Genomic DNA, 13,923 nt, shown 5'->3' with positions numbered 1-13,923 from the left:
ATACTGTCAAAATAAGAGCTATGGGACACTCTGCTGTGATCTTTCCTGCCTTTCCCTCATCACATTGGTGGCTGTGCTGGGGGAATGTGTCTGGAATAGAGAACTGATCAACCAACATGAGGAAACATAATTATGGGATGGGGGGGCGAGGCGGCATTGGAAAACGTCCACAAGAACTCAGGGACCATTTGCACATCCCGTTTTGTCTGTTGAAATTCAGGAATGAATGGAACGTTTCACGAAGCACATGAGGAGGGATCAGAGGGAAAGCGTGGGGCTCTCCCTCTGCTGGGTCCTCTCTGAGGAGCTTAGAACTTGCACGATGAGCAAGAGTCCTTTTTTGTTAGTCACCATTTAATCGCTAACTTTTGCCATTTTGCTTTGTTGGTAAAACTGGACTTTGAGTTTTGTTTTAAGTGTTTCCTATTAAGAATCCCTGTTAATTGTTGACTCCGTGTTGCCCATAAGGGTTCCAGATATCATGCACACATACATGGACTTTGTGCAAAATCCACACAGCTGCCATTGCTGTAGCCCAGCCAAGGGTTAAATTGGTATCTTATTGTTGAGGTTTGTTTGGGGTTTTTTCCTCTGGCATCAGTTTCTTGTAAGTTATAGAAATAAATAAAAATGGTTTCTCTTTGGTTCAAAGAGGATTTTCCCCTGCAGCTGATTTTACTATAATATATAGCTTAATATAAAGCCTCACATTCTGAATACAGTTAGCCTTCAAAGTGGATTAAGATTGTCGTGCTCGGGGCATTTCCAAGGCATTAGTTACAGTACATTGCATTAACTTTACCAGTTGCCTCTCCTGTAATGAAAGGGATAGAAAGATCACCCGTTTGAATAGAAGACCCAAATGCTGTCTTTTAACTTCTGTGGAGTGTGATGGAGCTGATAATTGAACGGGCAAAACCCATTCCATTGTTAGGAAGCAATCAAGCATTCTCTCGCTCCCTTAGAAAAGGCAAGTATGGAAATCTGAGATGCTGGTCGCTGAAGTTCTGTTCATACTAGTGATAATGATCATGGTCATAATCGTTCCAATTGTTACCATTTTCCACCTCCCCCCTTCTCCACAGGCCTTAAAATAAAAAACCTGTATTTTAAGCTATTAAGTTGACCTCCGTCTTTATCCATCTCTTTTTCTGTAAGTGGGGAACTACTGAAATGATAAGTGGATTTCATGCATGCAGCCTGTGTAGCACTGTGCGAAGTGGATTTTTATAGGGCTCCCTGGTGTATGTATGATGTGTCTGTGCAACCAGACATCCCTTGCTGCTCGATGTCCCTTATTACATTAGCGATGAGTGTGCAATGCTTATACACACGATGGCGGGTGCAAAAGTTATACCTCCATGGGCTTTTCTTAGCATTTACTATGTGCTAGGGATTGTGCCAAGAGCTTTATGTGTATGATCTTGTTTATCTCTTACAACAAGCCCATAACACAGGCACTGTGGTTAATAGTCTGATTTTTCACGTGGGTTAACTGAGGCACTGAGACATTAGTTAATAAATGGTAGATCCAGGCTTTGAACCCAGCCATTCTATTTCAGAACCTTGCACGTAACTGCTAGGTCATACTGTCAACCATACTTGAGGAAATAAAGGAGTATTATAAGCTCAATGTAACTGGAAAGTATGCTGTAAATGTCAAGGATATGCAGATATGTCTGCCAGCTTTGGGAATTCGGATCTGCACATACCAGTACTGACATTTATCTCAAACAGGTCATGTGATGGATATTGAGAATGCATATTTTTACAAGGCATGTGCCATAACTGTGTAGGATAGGTGTATGAACGAGTTATCAAATCAGGTACCAGTTTAGGACCAAGATGCTGACATTGAAGACAGAGATCATTCCACGCCAGAGGAGAGACCAAGCTAACCATGGGAGAGCACAAACTCTGGCATCAGATTGTGATGCCGAAAACTTGGCCTCTGTGCACTGGTGCCGAATTGAATCTCAGAGACAGAGTTTTGGGTGAAGTAGAAAAGAATAGCTTTATTGCTTTGCCAGGCTAAGGCGGACACAGCAGGCTCCTGCCCCTCAAAAACTCTGCATTCCAACCTGGGGGGATTTGGTGAGGAGTTTTATAGCAACGGTTCAAGGACGGAGTTGCTAATAAGAATCAGGGTGTGTGCAGGGCCTGCACTGCTTTAATCTGGCCGCAGGTGGTCTCCTGATGAGCTTCTCTAGTCCCTTTAATCTGGCCTCAGGTAGTCTCCTCCTTTGTCTCTGCATCCCCTCCCTTCCCTGATTAGCAATTGCTCGCATCTGCCCTTTGACACTCAGAGAAGGTCATGGAGGCTGGAGTCTATTCCCTACAAACAAGAAACGGGGGACACAGAAAGCCTTCGTGCCCAGGAGCCCCACAGGGTCCTGCTCCGTTTCAGTTGTGCAGTTTGAACCCCAGCCGAGCTGCTGATTAGCTGTGTGTCTTTACATGACCTTTCCAAGCCTCACTTTTTCTCATTTGAAAATGGGGATAACAACTACCTCATTGGGGTGATTTGAGGATTCATTGAGATCATGCCTGGTTCACAGTAAGTGTGCAGTAAATGTTAGCTAGTCCTACTATGATTGTGTTTGGGTTGGTCTAGTTTAAATAAAATTCCCTTCCCATCTTCAGCATAGAACCTGTGTACGTCAGTAGCTCTTTGTAACATTTCCCTTCAGAAAACAAGCAAATGGTTCCTGGAACCTGGGCCAAACCCTTACCCTTATAAGGCACTTAGTGCCCATAAAATGGAAAACAAATTATTTTGACAGCGTGCTGTAGAGAGCACTGTTAGTAAAACAGTAACAGACAGGATGAAGCAGTTTAACGTGTAGAAGTATGTGGTAACTTCAGTAAATCAAAAACTGTTCTTAAAGTTTATTTTTTACAAAGTATGCGCTACTGTGTTTCTGGACTCAGCTCCTCCGTAATTAATGGATTAACTTCGTCTTTGTACCGCAGCAAACAGGCTAACAAAGGCAGCCAACAGAGAGGCACTTCTTGAGCTCAGTTCCTTATCTATAAAATGTGGCGGGTGGCTTCCTCTAAGGTATTTTTTCCCCTTTGCAACTCAGACGGAATGAACAGTCATTTAATTGTGGAACTAAGTCGTGACTTAACATTGGCCTTATAATCAAGATTGGCAAACATCCTTGGAACAGGAAACCATGGAAGAGGGTGGTGATTTTCTGGAGTGCAGGGCAGCCGCAGAACTCAAGTGGGCCTGGGCTTCCCACATGGGGAAGCTGGGAGCTGGGCCTATCTGGAGATCTTCGCCAGAGAGTGGGATGAAATCCTTTCTCACAGGAGTGGTTAAACTGAAGCCCTCACCAGTCCCTGAGGGAGAATTGATTGAACTCCATTTCAGGGTGTTTTCCTAAGAGCTGATAGGTAAGCAGCTGTTTCCAAATGCATTCTTGTTCCTTCCTTTAATCACTCCCCAAAGATTCATAGTCTAAACACCCTTACCTAAGAAACCTGAGCTTTTAGTTAATCAGGAATGGCTGTTCTGGGCAAAGAGCATTGGAGTCCCAGGTGACTTCTCCTGAGACCTCCTACGCGATGTAGCATGAGTGTGTCGTGATGATCTGAGGGAAAGTATGACCATGGTCAGAGCTGTCCCAAGGGACACTGCAGGGCTGAGATGGGCCGTGTTCTTCAGCCTTCGTCTCTCCAGAAGGGCAGGCAACCCCCAGAGAGCATGGGGCTGGGAAGCTAACTGCTCTGGGTGCCTCTTCAGTCCTCCTGACTCCCCTCCACCAACACTGCCCCACCCACCATTTCTTCACTCACAGACGTTCACTGAGCAGTTACACCGTGTGGGGCGGTGAGCTCCGTAACAGGATGACAGAGATGAATGGGACAGAAGTCTTGCCTTGGTGGCATTGCAGTCTGAGGGGATGTGGAAAAGGCACACGAGTAATTATGATACAGGGTGGAAAAGGATGTGTTGCAAAGCAGTGTGGGTAAAGTGCACCAAGGTCTTTTTATACAAGTAAGGATTGACTTAAATGAATGTGGAGGACATTCTCAAAAAAGAAAAGAAGGAGAAGTCATGAAAGGACAATTAGAAGCTATTGTGGACTTGTTCCAGCACGTCAGAACCTCTGGGATACTATCAGCCTTTGACCTGGAAGTGCCCGCCGAAATCATCTGGTCTCACCCTCAATGTGAGAACGTCCTCCACGTGTTCAGTCTCTGCTTGGACACCTCCCCGATGGGGAGCCCACCATTTATTTTTGGATGAACAGTGTCTGGTCATTGAAGGAAGGGGGGAGAATCTCTAAGAATGGGGTGTGTGTGTGTGTGTGTGTGTGTGCGAAAAAGAGAGAGAGAGACACAGAGAGAGAAAAAGAGACAGAGACAGAGGGAAGAAAGAGAAGAGGAGAGTGAGAAAGAGGCAGGGCAGTAACCTAGGTTTTCAGTATCCTGGTGGGGCCCTCCCTGAAGGACAGTGGGACCAGTGAGTGCTGACTAGTCGCTCTTTGGTTAAGCTGGGAGATTTTATTTCGGTGGGGATGGAGTCTGATGTCCTGATTCCAAGGTCCAAGGATGCAAGGGTGAACTTGCACAGAGTGAGATCATGTGAGCCAGCCTTCAAGAACAGAGACTCTGCCCTGGCTAGCAAGATTGAAGCTACTGCCTTCCTAAGTCCTGGAAACAAGTTAGATCTACCTGTGGAAGCTAAATTAGAACCCGAAGACCACAGAGAAGATACTTTTAAAAGTCTTTAGTGTTTACTAAGCTACCATTTCAGCAGAAGGTGGCAAGCCTCGTTTTAAGCAAACCAACTTAGTGGAGCCTCGAGCTGCCCTGTTTGTGCACAGGCCCTGCTTGGAGCATTGTGTGGAAAAATCTCAGTAACAGAAGCCTCCAGGCGCCAGCACCCGCAGAGCCCTGCTGACTCACCTGAGATCTACAGGTGGACTTCTTAACAGGTAAGAGGTGTTAGAGACACTTGGGTACAAATTAGGAATTAGGGCTTCACTGACTTCTTTAGTTGCAAATGAGAAACTGCTTACGTGACCAGAACGTGCCAATAAAAAGTACTTCTTGGACTTCCCTGGTGGCTCAGTGGTTGGGAGTCCACCTGCCAATGCAGGAGACACGGGTTCGAGCCCTGGTCCGGGAAGATCCCACATGCCGCGGAGCAACTAAGCCCGTGCGCCACAACTACTGAGCCTTTGCTCTAGAGCCCGCGAGCCACAACTACTGAAACCCGCACGCCTAGAGCCCGTGCTCCACAACGAGAGAAGCCACTGCAATGAGAAGCCCGCGCACCGCAACAAGAGTAGCCCCCGCTCGCAGCAACGAAGACCCAACAGCAGCCCAAAATAAATAAATAAATAAATAAATAAATAAAGTATTTCTTGCAAGCACTTCTACCAAGTGAATTCTACTAAATGTTTGGGATAGAGTTTCTTTTCAGAGTATTTAGAATTCAATAGGAAGACCCAAGGAAATTGGTATTAACTTTGTGGTGTGTTTTAGATAGGGAACAAATAGAAACTGGCCGAATTAGACAGGAAAACAGTGTCTCAGTTTGCAGAATCACAATCGCAAGTATCAATTTATTTACCAAATTGCACATCAAAGTCTTCACAAAAAATGGCAGGGAGAACCAGTTGAATAGTGACTGACAATATATTTTTTACAGGAAGTTGAAATAGAGTAATATGGAGGAGTGCAGAAAACACTGGTTTTGGATTCAGACTACTTGGGTTTGAATCACATCTTAGCACCTAAACTTGATCTCTCTGGGCTTCGTTTTCTTCATCTCTAAAATGGGAAAATTGGCACGACCTCAGGATTTTTGTGAGGCTTAAATGAGAAAATACAGTGCCTGGCTCGAGAAATTTTAGATGAATCTGCAAATTCTTAGGCCGTTGGAACATTTCTAATCTATGCTTGGCTGAAACAGATTTTTCATTTGGTTCAAGCCATCGTTATCATATATTTGCTTTGAAATGAAAGGATATGAGCATGTAAGTTGATCATTCACAGACATACGTTCATTAAGTAGTAGTAGTGTTGCAAAATTGTGTAGCAATTGAGCAATATTTGAAATGCATGAGGGGAATTTCCCACATAAAGGAATTCTATTTGTGTAAAGCCAAAAGGCCTTTGCAAAAGCAATAAACACTGTGATGTCTTTTGTGCAAATCCGAACGTTCACGTGTTGGGATCAGTTCGAGTGAGGTGCTTGTGTTTCATTAACCTCTTGCTCTCTGGCGGTTTATGAGGGAATTAGATGCACACAGAATGTGTGTGGGCAAAAGCAGAATGAGTATCTGGATTCCTTAGTACCATTTGTTTTTTAATTATTCTTTGAGGTCAAAATACTACCTCCAAAACAACACTGGAAGTAATTAAGGTGGAATTTGACCAAAAGATATTTGACTTACAGAAAGCAATTTCCATTTCAGCCTTATGACCTTGGTCCAAGATTGGGCTTACCAGTACCTCAGTTTCTCATCTGTGACCTTGGGTGGGACAGGGCAGAGGAAGAATGGACCAAATAGCTAATGAAATTGGACTAAGTATCTGATGTGTCTTCCAGGCCTATAATTCTATTGCCTAAGGAAGTTCTATTGCTCATAAAACTTTCCAACTGTCAGACAGAGTTAATATGTCTTCCCAAAATACTAACTTACATCAAGGGAGTGGTTGAGGGTATGGGAAACGGAGCTCTTTCTTTTCCTGGAACTATGAAGAAACAAGATCACTCAGCATTCAGTGATGTTTCAGGTTCATGTGGACATCTGGTATTCAATGGGTGGTCTCCTCGTAGAGTGTGCCTGCCGTATTCAAGTCGATTAATTGAATAAAAATGTTCCTACACCTAAAGAAACAATCTATTTTAATGAATCCTTTTTGTAAAACAAATGCTTTGTATTATAAGATGATCATTACAATGCATACATTTTTTTAAAGTATTTATTTATTTATTTTTATTTGGTTATGCCAGGTCTTAGTTGCGGCAGGCGGGCTCCTTAGTTGTGGCATGTGAACTCTTAGTTGCAGCATGCATGTAGGATCTAGTGCCCTGACCAGGTATCGAACCTAGGCCCCCTGCATTGGGAGCGTGCAGTCTTAACCACTGCACCACCAGGGAAGTCCCCCCAGTGCATACCTTTTAATTTTTTTTATTATTTTTTTAAAAAATTAATTTATTTTATTTTATTTATTTTTGGCTGTGTTGGGTTTTCGTTGCTGCACACGGTCTTTCTCTAGTTGTGGCAAGCGGGGGCTACTCTTCGTTGTGGTGCACAGGCTTCTCGTTGTGGTGGCTTCTCTTGTTGCGGAGCTCGGGCTCTAGGCACACGGGCTTCAGTAGTTGTGGCACTTGGGCTCGGTAGTTGTGGCTCACGGGCTCTAGAACACAGGCTCAGTAGTTGTGGTGCACGGGCTTAGTTGCTCTGCGGCATGTGGGATCTTCCCGGACCAGGGCTCGAACCCGTGTCCCCTGCATTGGCAGGGGGATTCTTAACCACTGCGCCACCAGGGAAGCCCACCCCCAGTGCATACATTTTTAAAATCTGTGTTTTCATACACCAGGATTGCTTAAAGCAAAGTAGACTTTTCCAGTTCATAGACTGTGAGAGCTACAATCGAGACTTCAGAGATCACCCAGTATAACCAATCCCCAAATCCCAATTTCAGAGTGTTTAAAATACCAAGCAGTCACTGAATTGTGAATTTTGTGGGCAGTGGTCCAGGGTCTCAGCTCCTAGAGGAGGGGTGGGGGAATGCAAGCACCGGCGTTGCCACTAGGGGGCAGTTGCGGGCGGAGTACAGCCAGGGCAGAGGGTGGTGGACTATTTATTCCTGAAAAGTGGGAACATCTGACAGTGTGACTTTCATTTCAAGGCAAGAGCTAACACTAAATGCAGAATTTTACAGGAATGAATTATCTACACTTACTCCCTCCAGATGTATTCCTTGCAGAAGGATAAACAACTCAGGTTGCAGTGGGAATCTTTGTCCAGATGTGGATTACAGGGGCTGCGGCTGAAAAGCCTCTCCTGAGCCCAGGCTTCTTTAGCTCCTTCCTGTGTCACAATAAAATAACTCGAATTTTTGGTTTGAAGTAGTATGTAAAGGCTAGTGTCCCTGTCATGCTTGGCAAACATGCCGTTGTATCCATCAGAACAAACTGGGCAGCTTTTACAGTTTCAGCGTCATACCCCAGGGCAAGAAGTTACCACGGTTCTGGTCAACCCTGGAAGCACTGTTCCAACATCTCTACTGCTCTGGATCGGGGTTTGCGTCTTTGTAAAAGGGGGCTACTTTTCTGATTTAAGGGAGGTGGAATAGCCCGAGTTTCTGTCAGAAATAAAAGCCTTAGGTGGTTGCTTTAGTGCTTGAAAGGAATCATTTCCTAGAGCTTTGGGGCCCTTCTCTTTGAGTGAATTAAGCCTCCAGGTCTTTGTCTTGGTCTTTGCATGCAAAGCACTTTATCATCTGTGAATCCTTGGCTGTTTGATATGTGACTTTAGGAAATGTCTGTAACCTCCCTGTGCCTCCTTCTCTAATCTCTGAAACAGAACGAACAGTGGAGATAAAGTGATGGTTGGGTCAGATCTTTGAAATCTCTGTTCCATCATTCTGGAATTTTGTGATCACCAGGATGTAAACTCCTCCAGGGCACAGACTTGGCTATGTGCACAGACACTCCCCCACCTTGTTTTCTAGCACTTAGAACATAGCGTGCTCAATCAGTTTGTGTTTAAATGGGTGAATGAAGGAAGATTTATAGTAGATGTAATCTCTTGCTCTCATCCCTCACCTAATGGAACATTATGATCCAGGCTGTTCTTTTTGTGATTCCAAGAATATACCCTGCTCTCTTTTACACCTCAGTGCCTTTGCACAAGTGGTCCTTCTGCCTGGAAGCATGCCCCCCTTGGTCTAGCTGGAAAACTCCTCTGCTAACCTTCCACCTTGGGTAGGTACTGTCTCCTCCATGAAGTTCTTTCTGGATCAAGCTCTCTCTCCTGTGGGCTCACACTGCATTTGGTACATGCTTCTATTGAAGTGGGTTTTCTTACCAAACTGTAGTTCTTGGATTGGTTTTCTGCTCTCCCCCCTGCCTCAAGATTTGAAGCAATTGAGGCCAGGGTCATCTTTGATAAACATTCAAAAATTATTTTGAGGAATAAATAAATAGTTTTGCAGAAACTTTTCAGAAACCTTTTACAGTACCCAGTATTATGGTATGCTTAGAGTCTGGGCATATTAAATACTTTTTGATTGATTTGCTAGATTACCAGGTACACCCCCAAGCTTCAATTTTCTTAGCAGATATAGGCAGAGCTCCATTTTAAAAGGCATAATCATACAGTCACATTTTGTTCCTCTGAAACATAACATCTGCCAACAATCACACACACACACACACACACACACACACACACACACTACTTTTCCCAGTCTAACTCCAGATCCTCGAAGAGTGTTTAACACACAGAAGATGCTCAATAACTATTTAAGAACGAATAGGAATGAAAGGCACACCTTCCACTGCCTGGTTTCTGGAAAGCACGGTCTCTTGCAGCCTCCATGTATTGCTTCGCTCCGTGCTCTTCCATCTGTAGCAATCGCATTCCGTCTCCTGCCCTCACCACCGCTGTTCCCTCAGAGGTCACCGACAACCCAATTACAAAATCTAATGGGATTATCTCAGTCTTCCTCCTGCCTGACTTCATTACAGCATTGGGCATCACTTAGCTTTCTGAAATGTGGTGTAATTGAAAAAGCATGAGTTTTAAAGCAGGGACACCCTGGTTTAAATTTGTGCTCCTCTTCCACTTGCTGTGTGAACTTGGGCAAGTCAGGCACCTTTTAAAATCTCTCCTCATCCTAACATGGGACTTTCGATCTCTGTTTCTCAGGGTGGTTGGGAGGGTTGAATGGGACTTCGTGTGTGAAGCACTTTGCCTGGTGTCTGGCTTGCAGTAGTCATTCAACAAACACTGGCTCCTTCCTTCCCTTGACTTCCGAATCATCCCACATTCTTGGTTTTCTTCCAATCTGTGCCTCTGAATAAATCTTCATAGGACTTTTCTTTCCCTTGCCCACCTCCTCTCATCCTACATTTTTCTCCCGCCCTATTTCACATTTTCTCCATCATTTACCTGCACTGTTTGCCATGTATATAGTTGATACTCCAAAAATATGGACCGATTGAATGACAGTCTCTGGATTGGCCTCTGTGTGTCCCATCTTTTGCTTCTCCAATATGTATTTCACACTGTCACCAGAACTGCTGTTCCTCAAATACAGGTTGATAATGTCACTGCCCCCGCCTCAAGAAAAAACCCCCAGCAAAACTTGAATAGCATCCCTTTGTTTAAAGAGTAAACTAAACTTTAAATACTCACCAATATGACCCTCTTGTTTGTCCATCCTCATCTCCTCTATGTCCTTCCATAAGCCCTGACTTCTTTCTCCCTATTTTCAAAAACTCTCCATGGGTTTTTTTCTCTTCAGTGCCTTTACTCAAACGTTTCCTTTACTCCAGAATGCTCCATTCCTCTTTTCTACTGAAATTCATACGTTAAGTCTTCACTTAAATACTAATTCCTCCATGGAGCCTTCCTAGACCACCTCTTTCCCTCTGGTTAAAATTTATTGATTTTCCACTCACACCTGTTAGTGCTTACATTTTGCACTTAATTAATTCTGCCCTGCTAGGCTGTATGCTCCAGCGCACATCCCGTGTCACGCTTGTCTTGCTGTCTCCCCAGCGCTTAGTAAGGAACCTCACACAGTGCTGTAGCTTAGCATGTACTCTTAGAATTAAACTGAATGGAAAATCAACGCGAGTAGTCATGTTTCCTAACACAGGTCTTATAACAGAGACTTAATTAGGTACAAAAAGGCCAACATTTATAGAGCACTTCCTAGGTGCCAAGCGCTATTCTAAGTGCCCTACGCTGTTCAGATGCTCTCACAACAGCTGCAGGAGGGAGACACTATTTTTTTAAAATATTTATTTATTTATTTGGCTGCTCCGGGTCTTCGTTGTGGCACGCGGAATCTAGTTCCCTGACCAGGGATCGAACCCAGACCCCCTGCATTGTGAGTGCAGAGTCTTAACCACTGGACCACCAGGGAAGTCCTGTAGACACTATTAATTATCCTGATTTTTTTTAGGTGTGGAGACAGAGACAAAAAGAGAAATTAAATAACTCATCACCAAATCCAACAGCTGGTAAGTGGTGGAAAGGGTCAGAAGCTCAGAGAACAGGCCTGTGGGCCTGTGCCCGCAGTCACTAGTTTACAGTGCCCGTAGTATTTGGACCCTTCCGAGGAAAGCAGCAGGTAACCCAGAGCAGGCCACCTGCCTCCTCTGGAATGGACGACAAGGAGACGGGTGGGGTGACCGCAGGAAGTCTTTTCCAGCCCTGATGATGTCCTTTGGAAGATGTAGAGGACAAGTGATGATGTCTGTCTGCAAGATCAGGGTCAGCCAAATGTTGTGCAGAATAGTCTGGATTGACTCCGAAGCCTTTCGATGAGCAATTAAACCAGGGAGGCTTATCTGGTGACAGTCCTCCCGGGGTGACGTCATGGCTCACCCTGGCATGGGCCCCCGAAGGCTGGCGGAAGCGTGCTGCCAACCTTGCGCGTTTCCCAAGGCTGAGAGGCCTCGCCAGCGCACCATCCTTGGGAACTGAGACCCGGGAAAAGTCTTGCAGCTCTTTCTTCCTTTTTCTCAGAAGGAGAAGCTGGACGTGGAGGCTGGTCCACTGTGGTTTTGTTTAGATCGTGCTTAGCCAGCATCGTCCAGCCTCCTCTCATCACACAAGCTGAGCGCAGAAACCGCACTGATGGCTTCAGTCACGAGCCCCTGCACAGGGTGATGAGGGAGGGATTAGAGCAAGGAGCAGACTCAGGCTCCCAGGGGAGGGCTTGAGCTCACTCCCTCCAATTTCACCGGCCCCCGCAGTCCCCGCTCCCGGCTCCTTGTCCTTCACCACTCTAGGCTCCTTGTCCTTCACCACTCTCGGATTTCTGTTTCACGGTGCAAGATATTAACGCTGTCTGTGGGTTTCAGGGAGGTATTTAGTATCCAGTAATCAAAACGCCCTGGGCCAGAAATGCATCAGTTCAAATGGACTTTGTTTTAGGCATACGTGAATTGCTTTTATTTAAAAGAGAGAGAATCTGGGGCCCACAGACCCATGATGGTTGGGCCTTTACGAGATCATTCTTTCCTGCCTCTGCCTCTAACTGGGCCCCAGTTACCTTTAAAGATGTGCAGAGAAAGCCACCCTCTAACCATCTTTGGTCATCCATTCCAGCCCTTAATTGGCCTTTCTCCCGGGAAATGTTTATCATCTAACCTGAATCTCCCACACAGAGTACTACACAAACTCATTTCCTCTTGGTTGGCAACGGAAGAAGTGTTTCAGTATATGATCCGGCCGTGCTTCATTTTGTATTTGAAGACAGTTCATTACACTGCTCTTATGGCCTCGTCTACATTTCTATCAGGATTTCCAGTTTCTCTGATAGCAACAGGTTCCTCTTCGTGAATGCCCACTGCCCACTTCTTTCTCTGGCCCGTGAGCCAGCGCATGGGTCTGGCTATTCTGATGTCATGAGGGAGAGAGAGTCTGTGTCCTCACCTTGAGGGGGGGCACTGACTGTCCTGTGGCAGCCGCGTTGGAGGGGACACGCCTGTCCGTGCTATGGGGAGCTGCCTGCTCTTGGCATCCCTGGGGCTGGAGGGATGTGGGTGGGTGGTGACCTGCCCCTTCTGCCTCCCACTCACTTGGGTGGGCACCCAGGAGAAATCTAGCTTCTCAGCTGCTATTTTTCACTTAAGTTCCCTCCTGGAAGTTTCTGCTGAATAATGGACTTTGGAGTTTGCGGGGCTCCAGAAGTAATAGACAGGTGTTGGATGTCCTGTGTCTGCAGGAAAAGGGAGCCTGAACAGTTGAGAATAAACAACAGTTGCTTGGTAATATGAGCTCCTTTCATTAAAGTCAGAGGCCTGGCTGTGAGCTGGGGGCAGGGAGGCCTGGTTGGCCTGGCACCACCTGTCTGGAGAGCCAGAGGTGAGGGCAGTTTCCCAGGGAACCGCCGAGTCGGCTGAGAGTGAAATATGGGAGAGAAGTGGTAGGGTGGGGGGACTTGGGAGGAATGCAGTGGCTCAGATTCTGAAGCTCTTTAGTCCTGACCCCCTGACACCAGCTCCTTTGAGAAATTGTTTTGCAGAACTTTGCACTTCCCTTTCCACACTTGTAAAATAACGGATGGAACTGAATAGCTACACGTCGTTTCATGACATACCCAACTAAAATCAGGGCTGGTAAAATGCTGGTGCTCCAAGGGACCTGCTTTCCAGAGCTGATGCATTTGGTGAGATTTGGGTGGCCTCTAAGTGGCTTCAGATGACCCAGGTTCAAGTTCTGGCTTTGTCATGGATCAGTTATTGTGTTCTTATCTCTGACCTTGGATATCTTTCTGTGCCTCACTTCAATAAATTATAAAATGAGGGTAATAACATCTGTCCTTCTCACTGCTAGGGTCACTGGGAAGATAAAATATTACATATGAAAGCCTTTGTGACAGTGTAAAGGTTGCTTTACAAACAAAACACACAGGACACTGGACAGAATCAAAGGAAGGACAAACTTCCTTCAATGTGTGTAGTTTTCACAGCAGTGATGACTTGCAGCTGGAGGGCATTTCATTTTCAAACTGGTGTCCCATTTATCATCTTCCTTGACAGTGCCACAGTGGAAAGGAAACAGTGGAGGGTGGTGGGATGGGGATGTGTTTTAAAAGAAAAAAAAATTTTTTTTGATTGAAGTAGAGTTGATTTGCAATGTTGTGTTAGTTTCTGGTGGATGTGTTTTGAGTAGGGCTTTATTGGGTGACAAGTATGGTCTTTTCTTT

At 45.3% G+C, this 13,923-nt stretch overlaps 1 non-coding gene across 1 annotated transcript; it reads right to left on the bottom strand.

The window, feature by feature from the left end:
• Nucleotides 1-11,057: 11,057 nt before the first annotated feature.
• Nucleotides 11,058-11,130, bottom strand: TRNAV-CAC (transfer RNA valine (anticodon CAC)). Its single transcript has one exon. It is a non-coding gene; the product is annotated as a tRNA-Val (tRNA).
• Nucleotides 11,131-13,923: the final 2,793 nt, after the last annotated feature.

Source organism: Eschrichtius robustus, chromosome 11, assembly GCF_028021215.1.
Source record: "Eschrichtius robustus isolate mEscRob2 chromosome 11, mEscRob2.pri, whole genome shotgun sequence".
NCBI lineage: Eukaryota > Metazoa > Chordata > Mammalia > Artiodactyla > Eschrichtiidae > Eschrichtius > Eschrichtius robustus.
The sequence above is the reverse complement of the archived record's forward strand: the minus strand, read 5'-3'. Positions and strand labels throughout refer to the sequence as shown.